General features: G+C 38.9%; 1 long non-coding RNA gene across 2 annotated transcripts; it reads left to right on the forward strand.

The window, feature by feature from the left end:
• Positions 1–7718: 7718 nt before the first annotated feature.
• LOC117796100 lies at positions 7719–12310 on the forward strand. 2 transcript variants are annotated; one of them, XR_004620446.1, is made up of 4 exons: positions 7719–7766; positions 9702–9991; positions 10462–10675; positions 11788–12310. It is a non-coding gene; the product is annotated as an uncharacterized LOC117796100 (long non-coding RNA). The 2 variants fall into 2 exon arrangements; XR_004620445.1 differs by having other exon boundaries at positions 9702–10675.
• The last annotated feature ends 3025 nt before the right edge of the window (positions 12311–15335 follow it).

A 15335-nucleotide genomic window follows, 5' to 3' on the forward strand; every position in this document is an offset into this window, starting at 1 on the left:
CAGTACCCAGAATCTAAATTTTTCTACAGCTCTGCCTGTAGTGAATGGAAGGAACATGCTTTAGGTGAAGGGCTCTCTGAGCCCATCTCCGGCATCCAGGCAGCAAATGGTGGCAAATGAGTCTGAGTTATAGATCATTTAGAGTGTAGTTGGTCATTCTACCCTCTCCTATCCGCAGAAATCACCAACCTGTATTACAGTATCCTTGTCAGAAATTAATTGGAGGCTGTGCCTGTCTTCCAGGACCCCCTTCTCATTGGAGATGCTCTCCTGTTTGCTCCCCTCCACACCAACGGAGAAGATATGCAGCTCCACTATGAGGGCCCAGGGGTAGCTTAAATAATTTCTGAAGTTATAGCTTACTGTAAGCTTTCATGTACTTACTCTGCTGAAGAAAATGAATTTACTACATGGAATCACACTTCTCCTAAAATATCTCTGGGTCTCCACAACCTACAGATACATAACAAACCAAAGAGTGCTTATAGACACTGATCCATTAAACCATTTTCTTAAAATACCTACAGTCTTTTCATATGAAACAGGAAAAAAAAACATTAAACCTATGGTTTGCCAGACAATTACTTCGTCAAATCTCAAGAAATTGCATAATAAATTGTATACATGCATCAAACATGAACAGCAGAGGAGTATAACAAGCTATGTATTTCCAGTCCACTTGTTCTCGCATCCAAACGGTAGCTTTTGTTTCCAAAAACAGTTCTATATCCTTTCTGAAGGCTTTTTTACAAAATATGGCTATACATTTATCTATCAAACTAAGTATAAATAATTGAGACACTTAATATGCACAGTAATGGGGAAATGCACGAATAACTTCATTATTAATGTCTATTGATTATTTATGTTTTCAAACAGGCAAATGCACTGCTAGTATTTTTATCATGCAAATCTATATGTGTATTTTGGTTTTACCTGTTTATTGGCAAATTTACAATCCACATTATGGGCATTTTTATTGCTTTACCTACTTATTTGATATGCACATAACCAAGGTCAGTTTACAAACTGGCTAGTGTTTACTCAATTTGATTACTGTGTTACATTTCTGAGCTTATTTTCCCTTTGGAAAATTAACTGTACAAGGAAGCCCAGTAAATCTTTACTTAAAAATTCCAAACTTTAGATTGATTTCAGCAGTGAGTTTGTATTGATCTCAAAAGCTTTGCGTTCCTAACTAAAAACTAATCTTTATTTCACCCTTTAGTGACTGCAGTCATAAATATGCTCACTCCTACCAGTGTAGAGTGGATTAATGGTTATTGGAGATTGGGGCTTCCAACTGAGTCTGGGAAACCTTAACCTTTGGAGGACAACATGAAGGCATTTACCCCTTGTCAGCTATAATCCCTAGGTCCACTTTTGACATTTACCTGAGTGTTAAAGAGGAAGCCGAGCAGGGACTGGGGAATAAAGCTCCAGAGGTTCTGCTCGGCTATTAATCACTCAAGGTTAGATTGACTGCCGTGCTTGATCTGGCTGCTTCCGGCCATCAGAGTCACCGAAAGGGCTGGCCCTGCCTCTCCACTCTGGGACCCGGGTTAACGCCTCCTGGGGAAGACTTTTATTGCCTGCCTGCAAGGAAGGGCTTCTTGCAATGCCCAAACCCATCTGTCATTACCCTTCCAACTTTGCTGTGTTGATGGAACTAATATTCTGGGGATTATGTCCAACCCATTTGTATGATCTAATTATAGACAATAAAAGGGTTAAAAAGGAACAAAACAGTTTGTTATCAAGGGATGACCAAGAACATTCCAGGCAGAGGCGGGTGAAAGGCTGACAAATGGTAATGAAGCTGTAAAGCAGTGTTTCTCAAAGCCTGGCCCTGGGTACCCCCTGGATCGCAATCACTGAATGAGAATGTCAGCTTAGCATCTCCTGGGCACCAGCTTTCTGAACTTCAGCTAGCACTCCAAGGAACTCTCATGACCCCCAGAGTTGTGTGTTTCCCCTTTTACCATTCTGTATAGTGGAAAATAAGAATTTTGATGTTCTTGGACCTGATGGTAGAAATTACAATTAGGTTATTCAATATCCATATTTTTCTTTCTTTTTAATAATGCAATCTTAATTTTCACCTGAGCTCCTTGTCGTCCAGTTATTATTTTCCAGCCTTCCCGACAGGTATATGATATACCTTATATATGATATAAGAGGGGCTTTGTGTGGAATTTATAAAATGTCTCCCTTAAAGGGTTGGGGCATGCCCTTTTTCTTCCTTTTCTTTTAGTGTGCTGAGCTCATGTTAACTGGACCAGCAGCTCATCCTGGACCACGAGGACACAGCTGACACCTGGGATTGGTGGGACAGAGCTTGAAGGGGCTTGGGCCCCTGATGATTTCATGAAACCACCCCACTGGTCCTGGACTACCTATCACTAGATCGCTTTCACATGACAGAATACAACCTGTGTGTTTAATCCTTTACTGGGGGGAGGGATTCACTATAATTCAGAGCTGAAGGAGATGAGTTACTGGTACAGATCCCTTCAGGATTATGGGTTCACTTCAGGCAAAACCCTTCCACTTTGGATGACCCCAGTGTTTCCCAAGCATTATTATTGCCTCTGACAGTGAGAGTATATCTGAATATTAATAGTCACTTTGTTACATTTCTGTGGGCTCAGGAGTCAGGGAGGTACTACTGGTCTTGCTTAGAATTTCAGAAAGGTCTGTGTGCTTCTGGCTGTTGTCCACAGAAAGGTGATAGGTTTGCAGTGGCTAGTTGGCCATGGGGGTTCTAGGGAAGGTGGCAGTCCCAAGGACAGATGTGCATGCAGGAATCTAGATTGCCTGTTAAAGCAATTGATCACTTAGTGGTGCCCTCCATGCTCCATGAAGCTAACCTTTATCAGACTTAAGGCTAGGCCTGTTACATATGGATGAAATGCAGTGTCTTAAAGACATTCGAAGGAGTCCCTTTTACCTTGAGGAGGAAAAGATTGTATTTCTTTTCTCCCATTAATATTTTTATTTTTTCTGTTCCCAAATCTGATGCTGTCAAGTCATTATCTTTGTGTAGGGATAGCACTTCTAACCCTCACTGTCATGACTTTTAAGATAATGTGCAAATACAGCAAGCAAAGTCAGATTCTCTCTTTCCTTCACTGATGTTGGCTTAGTTACTGAAGTCCTTTATTAGAGGCTTTCCCCCTTTTTTTTCTTTTCTCTCTCATTCTGCCACAAACGCAGTTACCACCTTTAACATGATTACCTTTATTAATATATTGATTAATGGATTGGCTACAGACTCACTCACACAAATAATTCGTTATTGAATATCACATTCCGACATCTAGCGTGAGTATGACTCTAGTTATGTCAGAAACAGGGACTGTCAAATTGTGGTCCCTGGACCAGCCACAATAGCATCATCTGAGAAATTTTTAGAAATGCAAATACTTGCTCAGTGGGAAGCCTGCTTCTCCCTCTCCCACTCCCCCTGCTAGCATTCCTTCTCTTGCTGTCTAGCTGTGGCTCTCTCTGTCAAATAAATAAATAAAATCTTAAAAAAAAAAAAAGAATTGCAAATACTTGAACCCCGCCCTAGATCCACTGAATCAGAAAATCTGGAGATAGGGCCCAGCAAGTTGTGTTTTTATAAGCCTTCTAGAGGATTCTGATGTCTGTTTGAGAACCAGTGTTCCTGAGTGAGCCTAGTCATGTCTTCAAACCAATCCACCAAGAATGCTTAAAGGTTATTCCTTAATGTTTCCACACAAGTGAAATCTTAGACTCCTATAAGTTGGAATCAAACATTTAATTAAATACGTTTTATCTCATCTATCTTCAGTCTACAGATAATTGGACCATGCAATAAGATGATCCAATTTGTGCTAAAATAGCACAAATAATAATAACCCTTAACAATATATAGTATTTTTTCAGTCTTCAAGGTGCTGACACGTTTAAAATTTCATTTGATTATCCGGTGGATTCAAATACACCATATGAGTTAATGCAATTTAATTGTAGGAAAAAATAATAAACCATTGCAGGGCCATGTTTTATTCTTTTCTTTGTCCCTATATTGCTCGTTTTCTGGCATTAGAAACTGCCCTTGGTAAAATAAATATTATTTAATGAATGATCACCTAAATGAATAATGTTTAATAGTACCATTTGAATAATATTTGCTAATGGACTTGGGGGGAAATCTATGGAGTTCTAGGTCAAGTCCGTTTGGAAGGAGAGAGAACTTTATGAAAAGCATTTCAATTTTGTAACCATGTATTTGACACTAAGACATTTGACAAAGGTTAATGCTCATTGACTTACAGATGCACTGTAGAGATTTACTTATTGTCTTCATTTCAATCAAAAACACAAGCTCAATTTAACTCTTGGGTTATGTTCATGAGGCCAATATTCTTTCTGTGTTATTATTAAATACTATTAGATGGGAGAATATAATTTTTCAAGAACATAAATATAATCTTTAGGAAATGGTTGAAATGGTTCTTAAATCCATTTTTATTATACCTGTAATCTAATTTGGAATATTGTGCTCCAATAGTTTACTAAATATGCTTAAATAGTATTTTCAAAGATTATATTAAAGATAAAAATTAATAATTGCCTTTTAAAATGGGATAAAATAAAGCAAAGAACTTCTAAAAAAAAAAAAAAAGCCCAGCATCTAGCTAAGTGCAAAATTTATTAAAGGCATTAACCAAGTACTTCTACTAATATTCCAGATTGTCATCCCAACCAAATATTTCAGGGTTTGATAATATTCTCTCTTAGCTCCGAAACTCTTAAAAATAATATCAATCCTAAGACTCTTAATCTTTTCGAAAGCTTTCCAAAAACAGCAAATCCCAAACCACAGTGTTTTGAAGCAAACTTCTGATAAAGAATTTGGAGTATTTTCAATAAGAATAACAAAATTAAATTTCCAGGAGTGTGCTTTAGTGGAAACGATTCAAGCTTTGGAGTTAGAGAACTGGGCTCAATTTCCACCCCTGTAACTTACTAGATCTAAGTCCAAGTTAGTTATCCCACCGAGCCTCAGTTTCCTCATCTATAAATTGGGACTGATAATAATACCTGCCTCATAGAATTTTTGTGAACATCAACCAGAACTGTGTGTCTTGATTTTCCAGTCTAGAGATTGACAAATAGAAAGTCCTTGATGTACAATAGCTCTTGTTATGTGAAAAAACAATGCGAATGGACATGAAATAATTCGTAAAATGTAAAAGGATGCATACATGTTGGTTTGATATATTTTGCAGAAACAAAGTGAAACAACTGGAGTTGGGGAATCACTGTTTTTAAGCACACACCTGGAAAATCCAAACCTGTTTGATTTCATCACTTTCTTCAGTGAGTGCACCAAAGACACACAAAATCTGAGGAAACAGCAAAGTCTTCTATCAATTTGTATGAGGGAAAATCATGCTCAATTCCCTAGTAATTCAGAAGCAAGCTGCTCTGGAATTCTGGCATGCTGAAAGACAAGGAACTAGACGGGCACATTCAGATAGCCTGCAAGCTTTTCAGTCACATGAACGTGGTGCTGAATTTTTAAAGAGAAAAATAAAGATGACAAAGTGAGTGACAGTAACCAAAAATGATTCTGCCTTACATTCTTAGATAATTTTCATATCACCATTTACCACTTACCCTCAATGAACAGTAACAAAAACAAGTGTGAACAGTATCCCTCAGAAAGACGACCCTGTCATCTGCTAATTCACTGAACTCCAACCTTTCCCGAGCACTTACCACACGTCACATGGTACAAATTCGAAAATGAAAGAGATACAATATCTGCTCTGGAAGAGTTCAGCCATTCAGCTCTGCAGAACATGAAAGAAAGGACAGATACCTAAAAGAACCTGAGTAATTGTTGAATATGGGGCTAAAATCAGGCAAGTGAAAATGGCCAGTAGACAAAGCACTGACTAAAACACACTCACCTTGAGGAACTTTCATGATAACACACACGTAGTTACGTAGTTACGCACACCCTATACGCAATACCACAGATAAACCAGTCAGAAAAAGCCTAATGGCAAGGATGCGGAGCTTCTAATAGCTCTAGGATGCTCAGGCTTTTGTATTTATAAGCACAAGAGATTATTTATACAGAGCAATAGTTCCTAAAGTGTGGTCCTGAAATCCTGGTGGTGCCTGAAATCCTTTCAGAGGGTACATGAAGCCAAACTTCTTTTAATAATAAACAAAGACGTTATCTGAACTTTTTACCGTGTTGACATTTTTACTGACAGTGGAAAAACAATGGTGGTAAAACTGCTGTTGCCTTAGGAAGAATGAAAGCCGTAGCACCAAACAAAATAAGCGTCATTAAACGCTATGCACTTTCGGTTTTAAAAAATTGTCAATTTCACTTAAGGATGTCTTTGATAAAAAAATAAAATATTAACTTTATTACATCTTAATTTCGAATGTATATTTTTTAATGTTCTGTGTGACAAAATGGGACGTTCTCCTGTATACCGAAGTATAATGGTTGTCTTAAGAAAAATTCTTGTGCAACTGTTTGAGTTGCAAGCTAAACTAACCTTTTTTTTTTTTTTTCATGTGACAGGATTTGAAAGAATGACTGAAAAATATTTTCAGACACGGATATATGGCTGAAATTGTCTTGCTAATGAAAAAGTGAACTTGTCATTTCAAGAAAAACAATTGACAATGCTTATTGCCAAGATAAAATTTGAGCTTTCTAGTGAAAAACAGAATTTTGGAAAACTATATTCACCACCATGAAGTTGATTTAAACATTTATCTTATGAAATGTGTGATGATATGTGTCAATACTTAGAAGCTTTGCATAATTTGATGAAACCATATTTTCCAAATATTGATGCTTGATATACAAAATCATACATGGATAAAGGATTCATGAAAAAAATACAAGAGAAACCAATGGATTCAATGTAACAGAGTACAGATAGTTAATTATTATAATCTCATATTCCACATTGCACCAAAGGAAACTACCACCTGTCAAGTATTGATGTAATATCAAAAAAGAATATCCAAAATTACCTGAAATGGCTACACAAATGCCCTCCCTTTTCTAACTATAGGTCTCTGTGAGTCTGGATTTTCTTCATATGCTTCTCCCAGAGCAACATCTTATAACAAATTGAATGCAGAAGCAGATGTAAGAATCCAATTGTCATCTATTAAAGCCAGACATTGAAATGATTTGTAAACATATTTTTAAAATGCCAGACAGCTCCCTAATTTTTGGTTGGTTTGGACAATATAGTTACTTTTCATAAAATCGTGATTTATTGTAACATGTAACAGGTTTGTCATTTTCAAATGAATTAATAAATATATATTTGAAATGTCTGCTTTTTCATTTCTAGTCAGGTAAATATCAATAGGTATGATCCATGTAATTAAAGTCTCTTATGAATGCTAAATATTTTTTAAGAGTGTAAAGGATTCCTGAAACAAAGGGTGTGAAAATCACTAGTGTGGATTATTAAAAAACAAAAAACAAAACCTATTGGTAAGGTTTTGATTTCTTAATCATACTCTCTTTGAAGGATCTTGGCCAATGCCACATGTAAGCATGAAAGGACAAAGTTAAAATTGCTGTTTTGCATGTCATGGGGGATTCCTGTGGGCGGTGGGGGTCGTTAATAGACTTCCGGAAGAACCACAGGAAGTGACTCTCCCTTTTAAACAAGTCCCTCTGGTAAGTTCCTCAGGGCATTTATTCTCTGAAGGCCAAAATACTTCCAGCACTGGAGCATAAGGTACTTTGATTTTGTGATACCCCGGGATGTAAAAAATAATCTCAAGGGATGATTAAAAAAAATGTGACCAATAATTGTAATTTGCTTTAATTTTCAAAAGCCTTATAAATATTGAACTTAAGATTGCTTTTTTGAGAGATGTCTATGCATGTGTATATGCACGTGAATATATGTATGCGTATAGTGTGTGTATGTACTATACACGGTGTCTAATATTTACTAGTTGAGAGATATGGGCACTAAAACATTAAAAGGCACCCTATGGTTATGGGGACAGTGTTTGTGATATGAACTAATATAACCATTACTGAAGTTCACCTGTTAAACTTTTCCTTCAACTCTAGCCGCTTTATTCTTTTGTTTTTCCTCTTCCTTTCCAGCGAGGTTCTAGCTCAGTACCCTCATTGTAATTGACTCCCCCAGGCTCTGTCCATTTTTATTAAGCACCAAAATGTCAGCTAGTTAGCCAAAAGATGTTGCTGAACTCTGCACGGTGCATTGCACACACTCATATTTAAAGGTATACATGAGCAGGGGAGGCCTTCTGCAGAGCCAGGAGCAGGTCATAAGGAGATGGGAAGCCTCCCCCCTGTTATTCCCTGCATGCCAGAATTTCCTCTTAGAACAAAGTCCTTTTAGTTTAAGGCTGAAAATATGGGGGACATCCAAATACCTCCATTGTTGTACCTTACTGTGAATGGAGAAATCCAGGATCTGTTCACCGCTGATCTGGAGGAAGAGGCTAGCAGAGAGACCTTCTGCAGGAGAGGAGGGCTGATGGGTGTGGACACCAGAGACACCAACATCAATTTTCCCAGGAGGCCACGTGGTGTAGCAACAAGACCATGAGGGTTGGTGCCAGCTAGACCTGAGTTTGAATCCCTGTTCCCCCACTCAGTGACCAGCCAGGTGGCTTGAGACTATCTAATCTCAGGGAGTGTCAGCCTCCTCATGTGGGAGATGAGGACAGCCATATCTATCTTGCAGGGCTGAGCGAAGATTCACCAACAGCAAGCATGTGACATGCCTCGGACACAGTAGGCGTCCAATAAAGGTCTATCTTCTGCTTCTGTTTTAGAAGTTTTCACACACATTTTGATATTTGTTACCTTTTGAATGGGCAGACGGACCCATTTTTCAGGGAACAACTCTATGTATTTTCACTTCTTCCCCATGTCCTAATGAGTTCACCTGTTTTAAAACTTTTCAGGGTATCTCATACAGACTGGTATCAAAAGCTTTTCTTTAAAAAAATGCAAAGAATAGGGTGTTCATTCTATTCTCTCAGTCTCCGTGGTCAGTTGTGTCTTCCAGAAATTCCAAGAAGTTAGTGAGGCCCGACCTTCCTCTTTTTCTTCTTTTCTTTTTGTAAAGCACGCCAGCAATCTTTAATCATGCTGTGATTTTCTAAATGCCACCCAGGTTAGCTCCTGAAATAGTTTCAAAGAAAGATTTAACCCACAGATACACAAGCAGCTGATTTGCACTTCCCAGAGAGTACTCAGAAACATCTTTTTTTTTTTTGTAGTATATTTGTCAGTTTTCTCCCTTTATTTTCATATTCATTTCTAGAGAGAAGCATTTCCTTTTGTTATAAATTCTGGTAAAAATTCAGGCCCAATTACAGTTTCGTGTGTGTATGTGTGCTTACTTTTTGTTGGGGTGATGAACATGTAAAACATTTCATAACAGTTTTTTTCTTTTAAAAAATTAGAAAAGTGGATCTGTAAAGTGGACAAAGTTGATCTATTAGGTGCTTCCCAGGCCACCTAGTTTTAACTGATGAAAACTAATTTGAACAACAGAATTTACTGTTCAAAATGAGAAGCTTTAGAAATGAAGATTAGTATAGAGAAAATAGGCTAAAAGGGGTTCGAACCAAGAATAGCAAATGCTCTATGTATTAATAGCATGCTGTTGACCTGTCTTATACAGGCCGGAAATGAGCCATCTGATCACTCTGATGGAAGATGATGAGAACAGTTCAGAAGTTAGAGTCTGAGACAAATGCAAGGGGACATAGCCAAGACACAAACATCCAACAACTAACTTCTAGAGGGAAGAATTTCAGCAGAGATATGAGTAGACCTCAGAGAAGCAAAGCTCGCATCAAATGCTTTCTTTTTCTGCCCTACCTGCTTTGACTTGGCAATGACAATCCCTGAAGTGACCATGAAGAAACGTAGAGCACAGTTCAAAGGGACAGTCTTGGAATGAGTAAAATGGTAAGCTGAAACTGAAAAAAAGGCAGTAGTTTCAGAGATGTATAGGAAGCAAAAAAAGGCAAAAGCATCATTTAAAGGAGGCTTTTAAATGGCATTCTTTTCATTGATGACAAACAAATCGGGATCCTTTTACTTGATGAAGTGTTACTGCCAACAGGAGACTCTCGCCTGTCCGTTTTGGGTTACAGACCCCTCCTGTACTGAGCAATGATCAGATGAAAATATTGGAGCTACTTTTTGGAATCAACTGAAGCGTATGATGTGTGATAAGCCAAAACCATCAGTGGCATTCAGTGATGAAGGCATAATCAACCGGACTTGGTGCCTGAGGTGGTCTGCCTCCTTGCATTTCCTTCTACCTTACATTTCTGTTTGAGAGATTTGCTTTCATTCTTTTCAGATCTCTAGTGCATGCAGTGGAAATCCTTCTTAAGCATTCCTCTCTCTATTTTGTTTTTTTTCCCCTATAGATTGCATGCTTCCTTCACCCTCTGAGAAATAGGTCTGGCAGCTTTGAGGCAAGTTTCTTAAAGTGTGGTGGGAATGCTTTGCGTTATTTGTTGAACTTCTTACAAGCGTTCTCCTTCATCATGCCCAATGTGCTATTTGCAAAACACACGGCAAATAACCATTCATCACTTTACATCATCATAGCACTGCACCACTTGATTTCTTCTCCTCTAGGTAAGTGAAAATGATGATCTAACTGAGATCACAATCATTGCTGATCAGTACCTGGCCTCCTGCAAAGGTCCATGCCAAGCACACAGGCTTTTTGTAAGACGCCACTGAGCAGATATCAGATGGAGCACCCTCCCCCATCACCTTCTCGCTACTGAAAAACTTAATAACTTGGTATTGTTCAGTGAGTCATTCAAGCGAGGAGAGTGGAATTCTACCTGTTCCTCAAGGTAGAGTATCTGGTAAGCTGCTGCAGACACTGTTAGGCATTCATAGCTCTTTCTACGTATAACGAGCTCATGGTTAGGTGAATGCAAACCTTGAGTGAGAGCTCTGTAACTTCCTGTGTTTGTCTGAAATCATGCACAAATTAAGCCAGTGTGCAAAACAGAGCTCAACAAATGTATTCCTCTTTTTCAGTGGCATTTTTTAATGCTGTTTTTTTTTTTTCCTCCCCACTGGGGAAAGATGTCGTGGAAACAGATCAGAAACACACGGAGCTGAAAACTTTAAAGTAAACTTTCATAAATGCCACACGGTTTCAAAAATGATCACGTAAAGGTTTTTTTGTTAAAACATTGGTTGTAATTTCTACTAGGTGTCACAACTCAGTGAACCATTAAAAGTGAACCGGCTCACTGAACCGAACTGAACTGAACAGATGGAATTCCACCCTTGCTATGCTTGAAAGACTGCATGAACAATACAAAGTCTTCTTTTAAGTCCCTTCCTTGCAGTTGCTTACCTCACTAATGCAAACACGTGGGGAGCTCTCAGGCCAGAACATGGCCCCTCAGCTTTTTGTTCCGTTGTGTGGTGCCATTGTTCAAGCACAAGGGAAGGCAGTTCAGCCGAAATCCTCAGAGCCACCCCCCACATTTTCAGAGTCCCAGTGTTATTTTCCATTGGCTCCCAAATGTGTGTCAGTAGTAGGATGTTTGGTTCTCTTTTCATTTTGCCCTGGGTGACTTACTCTAATCTGTCCAGACACAGATGTACTTTGAAATATTTCTTGAAATATTTTTATTTTCTTGTAAATAAGCCTGAACCAAATGGACTCCTGTTATTCTTTTTGTCCATCTTTGGTTTATTATTTAAATTTTCTTTCTTTTCAGGAAATACAGATGAATGCCAGACCACAACACAGACAATTTCGGGCCTTTTGTGACTCCTAAAATCTCATGACGCAGGGGAAGTAAACTGATAAACAGAGTTATGGACATGCATTATTTACTCATGTATCAAGACGCTAAAGATAGTCTTAGAGGACCAAGGGGTCAAAGGGCTGTTTTAGTTAATTCATTAAGCATTATTCAGTCAATTAATTAATTCAATGTAGCTTTGTGAGTGCTAACTAGGCCCAGGCATTATTCTGAACACTGTGTGAGATCTACAATGAAATGAAACTCAGATCTCTGTTTTCAAAGAGACTGTAATTTAGAAGAGATAAGTTAGACATAAACAATTGTGCATTTGAAAATTCATACCATTAAAGTGGTTCCTTGATTGCCATACTCCCTCTTTCTCTTCTTCTTCTTCTTCTTTTTTTTTTTTTTTTAGATTTTATCTATTTATTTGACAGAGAGAGAGACAGCCAACAAGAGAGGGAACACAAGCAGGGGGAGTGGGAGAGGAAGAAGCAGGCTCCCAGCGGAGGAGCCTGATGTGGGTCTCGATCCCAGGACTCCAGGATCACGCCCTGAGCCGAAGGCAGAAGCTTAACGACTGAGCCACCCAGGCGCCCCTCTTCTTCTTCTTTTGACTCCTGACTGGTGCCCTGCTCTATTGGCATGGGATCCGCACGTCCATATCTTCCCTTTGGGGGTTTTGCAGACCTGTTTATTTTCAAGACTCACGCTTTGTAAAGCTTCAAACTGATCTTGCTTCTTTGAAAATCAGACTATTCCTTCAAAGCACGTTCCAACAGGGTTTGGGAGACAATGGACCAGAGAGAAGGCCAGAGGGCCAGGACTGGGAGTTTGGTTAGGCACAAAAGGTACTGGCAGGTGGATCATTGATTAATTCCAGAGAGGTCAGCTGAGGGAGAGATTAGCAAGTAAGAGAACGAGAATCCAGGGAGACCGGCATTAGGGATCAGATACTGAGGTTAGGATTCCGGAACACACAAGGTCAGGGGGTGAAAAAGAAGTTTTTGGCAACATGGGGTCATGAGTCCAGGTCAAAACCCCTCAATAACAAGAGACTAGGGGTTGTTGAAAAGGTCTGAATAAGAGGCATAGATTGTAAACAGAAAGCTTGAATTGAATGTGGAGTGATCCTGCGGTTCTCAGAGTTTCGAAGTGGCTCTTGAACTCAGGCCAGAGCTGGTTACAGGGGCAGGCATGTCCCTCTGAGTCCACAAGCAGGCAGTTCTTTGATTAGATGAAGGATAGGACAAAGAATTAAGTGTTTTGTGAGAGCATTAAAATAGAGTATTTGGAAGCTGCCTGTGAACCTGGTTTTCTGAGTTTACATATTCCTGAAGGATTAAATCTGCCATTTAATTTTTAGGCAGTAAAACATAGCACTGACGTTCAGTCTTAAACATTGTAGATATGAATTCAAGTCCATGTCGCCCTACTTACTAGCTATATGAACTTGCATAAGGCGCTTAACCTCTCAAAGACGGTTTCTTCAATTGTAAAATGAAAATGACACCTATCCAAGAGTGCAAAATATTCTCAACATTTAAAAATAATAGATGTAAAATTATTAGTTGTAGACATGATTATTATCATAGCCCTTATTATTACAAGCCTGGATTTTTTATTCAGGAATTTTATCCTTTTCCTTTTCAGAATACCAGTATTGTATTCTATAAAATTAATAGTTTGGCAATTCTCATTGATTTTTTTTTTAATCCTGTGACTCAATCTTCTTTCAAAAAGTCTTTATTTATTTTTTTTTACTAGTCCTGATAAGCAGCAATAACACAAGCTTATGAGGAAATACAGTTCAACAACCCCCCACCCCAAAATGGTTTCCAAGCTTCCATCCAGAGATGCCCACCCAGTAGCACGGATTGAAACACCAGAAGGACTGAAAGCCTGAGAAGAGCAAATATAAATCCTTCTCTATCTTTTTCTCACAGGGCAAACTTTTTACGTGGTCACTACCCCAAAACCACACAAAAATGAGTTCTCATGGGATTCTTTGGATTTCCTACCTAGAAATCCAGGTAATAAGGCTTTCTGTTGTGTGTATGGTCAGTACTTAAACCAGTACTTAAGTATCCATTGATACTTAACTGTGGAATAGTTCAGAATGTATTTTAATTTAAATCCTATTTCAACTACTCCTCATGAATTGCTATGGGAAAAACAAACAACCAAACAAACAAAATAGCCATAAATGGAAGACTCCTGTGGCAGAAACTGATGGACGCTATTACAAAGAAAAAAAATCTTTTCTTCCCTTCTTCACATTGAGTTTCCGTAGCGCTTAATTTAAAGTATTAAAATAACATCAAGTAAAGGGCAAGATCCTTGCTTTCTTGGCTAGATCTGAGCCTGGATTACCACAGGCTCTTGAGAAATGTTTTTGAATGGAATTTTCTTTCTTCTTGATGCCTGCTTGCATTCCCATTCTTGCTACTCACTCCCTCCCATTGCCTTATCGTCAGTCGTGTTATTCACATCCATTTCTGAGCCTTAACTTATTTGTGCTGCCTAAATGTTGGTGTCACACGGAGTGTGGGATCAACTTGGATGCTGGGGACAAGGAAGCCATTGTCCTAAAAGCTACCATTGGTCTGTGGCTGGCCTCACAATCAAACAAAACTCACTCATCCATAGATTAAGGGTATCTCAGAATTCTATGCTTTTCCTTGGGGAACAAACTAGTCACTTGAACTTTTTCTCAGTGTTTGATAAGACGCTGGCAATATCTTTGCAGTTGTAGATTCTTCCTACCCCATGGGCTTTGGGCAGGAGGACAGAATAGTGAGAAGTCTCATGTCTACATCCAGATTCTGCAAAGCCATTGAAAGGCCTGAGAGAGGATGGACATCTAGGAAGGAAGGAGCCGACTGAATTTTGCTCTAGCCATACTCAGCTACTCAGAGTCCCTTTCCCTGTACATCTTGAAGCTTTCTAGTGCCTTAGCCCCATGCTCCTGCTCTGGAACGCCTACCTGCAATCCCTAGTTTGCTTCCTTCAAGTTCCTATGTTGTCACCTTTGCAACACTTCCTCACACACTCATTTGCTCCAGCCCCAAACAGATGTCACTGCACATTTTTCTGTACTTCCAGAGTAGTTATTTATGAATCTTTCTCGTCCGTTCATCCGTGACCTTCTTCACAAGACGTTCTATCTAATCGTATTCATCTTTGGAAGGCAGAGTAAGTTAGTGGTTAAGAATATGGACTCTGGAGTTAGAAGGTTTAGGTCAAACTATTGTTTCCTCCACTTACTAGCTGTGTGATCTTGGAAAAGGTATTTGATCACTCTGAGCCTTAGTTTTATCATCTGTAAAATGGCTCTTTGTTGCCCCAGAGGGTTTGCTTTGATAACTAAAGGAAAAATCCACAGAAAGCGCTTGGCACGAAGTAAGCCCTCAATAACTATGACCTTTGATTGATGACATTGCTTAGACTGCTTAGGGCCTAGCACTGTCTGGGCTTAGAGTGGGGCCTCGGTACCTGTTTTGTTTCATTTAGCTCGG

This window comes from Ailuropoda melanoleuca, chromosome 14 (genome assembly GCF_002007445.2).
Source record: "Ailuropoda melanoleuca isolate Jingjing chromosome 14, ASM200744v2, whole genome shotgun sequence".
Classification (NCBI taxonomy): Eukaryota; Metazoa; Chordata; class Mammalia; order Carnivora; family Ursidae; genus Ailuropoda; species Ailuropoda melanoleuca.